The sequence below is a fragment of the Tamandua tetradactyla genome, chromosome X, assembly GCF_023851605.1.
Source record: "Tamandua tetradactyla isolate mTamTet1 chromosome X, mTamTet1.pri, whole genome shotgun sequence".
In the NCBI taxonomy this organism is placed as follows: domain Eukaryota; kingdom Metazoa; phylum Chordata; class Mammalia; order Pilosa; family Myrmecophagidae; genus Tamandua; species Tamandua tetradactyla.
Window position 1 is genome coordinate 80,958,370 of NC_135353.1, and position 4,663 is coordinate 80,963,032.

A 4,663-nucleotide genomic window follows, 5' to 3' on the forward strand; every position below is an offset into this window, starting at 1 on the left:
GGTATACATGTTTCTTAGAGCCCTCAGCTACAATGGAGGGAGTAAGAAAGCTGTATCATACAATCATTTTCAGTAACCATGGCTACTGGAACACAGCTCTACATTTTCAGGCAGTTCCCTCCAGCCTCTCCATTGCATCTTGACTAACAAATAGGTGAATAACAAGGTGTAAGAATAGCCTCCAGGATAACCTCTCAACCCTGTTTGGAATCTCTCAGTCATTGACACTTTGTCTCATTTCACTCTTCCCCCTTTTGGTCAAGAAGGTTTTCTCAATCCCTTGATGCTGAGTCTCAGCTCATTCTAGGATTTCTGTCCCACGTTGCCAGGAAGGTCCACAACCCTGGGAGTCATGTTCCACATAGACAGGGGGAAGGTGGTGAGTTTGCTTGTTGTGTTGGCTAGAGAGAGAGGCCACATCTGAGTAACAAAAGAGGTTCTCTTAGGGGTGACTCTTGGGTCTAATTTTAAGTAGGCTTGACCTATCCTTTGTGAGGTTAAGTTTCATATGAACAAATCCCAAGACTGGGGGCTCACTGGCAGGCTGTTTTAAAGTCATTTGCATGTGGGTAAAAAAGCAGTCTGTACTAGGAGAAAGGAAAGGACAGCACAAGCAAATTCCAACTTCAGATTTAATTAAGAAATAGGCTTCTGAATACATGCTCCAAGCACAGATAAACCCAGAGCAAGCACAAAAGCAACCCTGAGATCTCTTTTGGTGGAAAGGAGAGAGGGATGATGAAAACCCAAAAAGTAAACAAACAAACCAACAAACAAAAAGAGACTTTTGGAGTTGGTTGAGCTCAGTATATTGGAAAAGAACTGAGTCCAAAAAAAGAGGCACATATAGCTGAATACCAATTCCAGCTCTTGATTGGCAAACCCAGGGAGTTTGGGTGTGCTGGTTTGAAACTGTTATGTATCACAGAAAAGCCATATTATTTAATTCTCTTTCAATATTGCTGGATGATGTCTTCTTGATTGTTTCCATGGAGATATTGACCCACCTAATTGTGGGTGTTCACTTTTGATTATATGGTTTCCATGGAGATGTGTCTCCATCCATTTAAGGTCAAGTTGCTTACTGGAGCCCTTTAAGAGGAAACCATTTTGGAAAAAGCTTTAGCGCCATGAGAGCCACCAGAGCCACCAGGATCAACAGGGCCCATGAAGCCAGAGACATTTGGAGATGAAGAAGAGGGGGTTATTGCATGACTCATAGTATTATGTGACTAAGAATATGATGAAGTCAACAATCTGCCCAAAAAGTCCTCACCCCGAAAGTTATAGTATAGATTTTTTATACATTACAACATGTTTTACAGCTGATTTCTTTTTTTTATTTTTTCATTTTTTTAAGTGCAATTTTATTGAGATATATTCATATACCAAATAATCCACCCAGATATACAATCAATGGTTCACAGTATCATCACATGGTTGTGTATTCATCACCACAATGTATTTCAGAACACTTTCATTATTCCAAGAATACAATAAAAATAAGAACACCCACAACATCCTATACCCTTTATCCCCTATTATTTATTTATTTACTTATTTAGTCTTTATTTTATTATTCATCTGCCCATACATTGGAAAAAGGTAGTGTCAGTCACAATGTCTTCACAATCACATGGTAACACAAAAAAGCAATATATTGCAAAATATATTGCAAAAGTCAAGAATCCAGTCTACTAGATTACAGTTCAACAGTTTCAGGTATTTCCTTCCAGTTTTTTTAACACCTTAGAAACTAAAAATAAATATCTATATAATGCATAAGAATAACCTCTACAATTACCTCTTGAATCTATTTGAAATCTCCCAGCCACTGAAGTTTTGTTTTGTTTCATTTCTTTTCCCCATTATGGCCAAGAAGTCATTATATATTGCATGATGCCAGAGCCAGGTTAATCCTTTGGTGTCATGTCCCATGTTGCCAGGGAGAATTAGACCCTTGGACATCATATCCCACATAGGAGGGAGGGTTATGAGTTTGTCTGCAGAAATTGGCTGAGAGAGAGAGGTGACACCTGAGTAACAAAATAGGTCCTCTTGGGATGACTTTTAGGCACAATTATAAGTAGGCTTGGCTTCTCCTTTGCAGGAATAAGTGTCATAAAGGCAGGTCTGAAGCTCAAGGGCTTGACTTATTAAATTGGGAGTCTATTTCTTGCAAGAATATCAGGAATTCCCAAGGTGGGAAGTTTAATATTTCCACCTTTTCCCCCAGTTCCTCAATGTGCCTTTGCAAATATATTTTCCCCCACTTTCTGCCTAAAATACTCTGGGACTTATAAGGGTATTACATTAAACTGTACAGAATAACTAGATCTCATTCCCTATTCTAGGTTCCATGCAATTGTGCCCTTTCACTAAACTGACCTTACAGGTTAAATTAGAGAGCATGCTACAGAAAATGTAAGTTTTGTACAAAATAAACATCTCCTTCTTTGGTCTCAACCAGAAGTTGAAGTTTTAAATACAGTCAATATCATCCATTACCCTATATTCTGATTTACCTTAATCCTAAACAGGTTGACTTAATTCATATTTTAATTGAAGTCTGATCTCTTTTTTTTGGCTTCTTTAACATTTGCTGTATGGAGGAATGCCAATTTTCTGAGCTACAGAACTCTAACTCTGAGTCTCAGATGTCACACAGATACCCAGCATTCCAAGGAATTACCAGGCTATAAACAAACAATTCAGCATCTCAGAATTTAGAAATAACAGTTAAACCTCAGAAATAGATGTTACTACCGTAAGAGCTTACAATCTAGGAACTTTTACAATAAGCCTTATTGAACATTTTGTTCTCCTTAGTCATTGATGGCCCAATCTCTGCCCACATTCAGTCCCTGGAGAGCCTAAGCTTTTGAATTCAATTCTCAGCCTCTGCTCATTATATTTAACTCATATTATTGAGGCCTTACAATATTTTTCCTTTTGTTTCTGGCTTATTCCACTCAACATAATGTCCTCAAGGTTCATTAACTTAGTTGTATCCCTTACAATTTCATTCCTCCTTGCAGCTGCTCAATATTCTATTGTATGTGCACGCCAGTTTGCACTATTGTTCATGCATTGATGTACGCTTCAGCCACCACTGTCTACTGCAAATCATAAATAATGCCACCATAAACACAAGTGTGCAAATGTATATTTGTGTCCCTGTTTTCAGTTCTTCCAAATAGATACCAAATAATAGGTTGCAGGATCATATGGCAAATCTGCACTTATGCATTCACCACCACAATCTATTTGAGAACATTTCCAAATTTCTTCTGCAAAGGAAAAACTGAAAATAATAAAACATTAAAAGAAATAATAAAAAGAAAAGTTTAAAGAATAAAAATTAAAAAGGAAGGAAAATCAAGAATTTCATATCCCTCATTATGTCCTCTTTTTATTTATATTTAACTTTGGTATATTTCCTTTGTAACAGTTAATGGAAGCACAGTACAATACTACTATTAAATATAAACCCTAGATACCACTGACTGTATTTTTTTCTATATGCCATCCCCTTTCCAACACCTTACAATGGTGACATTCATTTACTCTCCCTCATGTAAAACCTTTCTTGTATTAGTACATTTACTCAACCTTATTTCCCACTCTGGGTGTCACTGAGTTATACAGACCCAAATTTTATCCTCTATCTTTCCTTCTGTTGTCAAACATGGCTGTAGCCTTCATTTAGCAACCATATTCACACTCAGCTTTGATCATTATGCTTACAAAGTTGTGCTACCATCCGAAAGTATTGTGCTATCCATTTCTCGATCTTTACACTTAACCTTTTTGAACATTTTGTACTCCTTCAGCCTCAAACACCCAATCTCTACTCTCTATCTCCTGATAACCTGTGTTCTTAACTTTAACTCTCAAAGATTTGCAGTATGGTTAGTCTATAATAAACCATATTGTATTTATCCTTTTGTTTCTGCTTAATTTTACTCAACATAATGTCCTCAAGGATTATCCACATCGTTACATGACTCTTGAATTTACTCTGTCATACAGCTGCATATTATTCCATCATATGTGTATAACACAGTCTGTTTATCCACTCATCTGTTGATGGTCATTTGGGCCATTTCCATCTTACTTGGCAATCCTGTATAATGTTGCTATAAATATTGGTCTACAAATGTATATTTGTGTCTCTGCCTTCAGTTTTTCTGAATATATACCTACAAAAGGTATTGCTGTATCATCTGCCAATTGTATACTTAGCTTCCTGAGAAACGACCAAACAGCATTCCAGAACAGTTGCACTGTTCCACATTCCAACCAACAGTGAATTAGTGTCTTTCTTTCTCCACATCCTCTCTAGTACTTGTCATTTTCTGTTCTTTTTTTTTTTTTCATAATTGCCATTCTGGAAAGTGTGAGGTGATATCACATTATGGTTTTGATTTGCATTTCCTTAATTGCTAATAAATTTGAGCATCTTTTCATATGTTTTTAAGCGATTTGTATTTCCTCTTAGGAAAAGTGTTCACACATACCTTTTGAATATTTTTAACTTGAATTGTGTATTGGTTTCTCAAGTGCTGTTAGAATGCCATATACCAGAAATGGAATGGCTTTTAAAAAGAGAATTTAATAAGTTGCAAGTTTACAGTTCTAAGGCAGTATAAATGTCCAAACT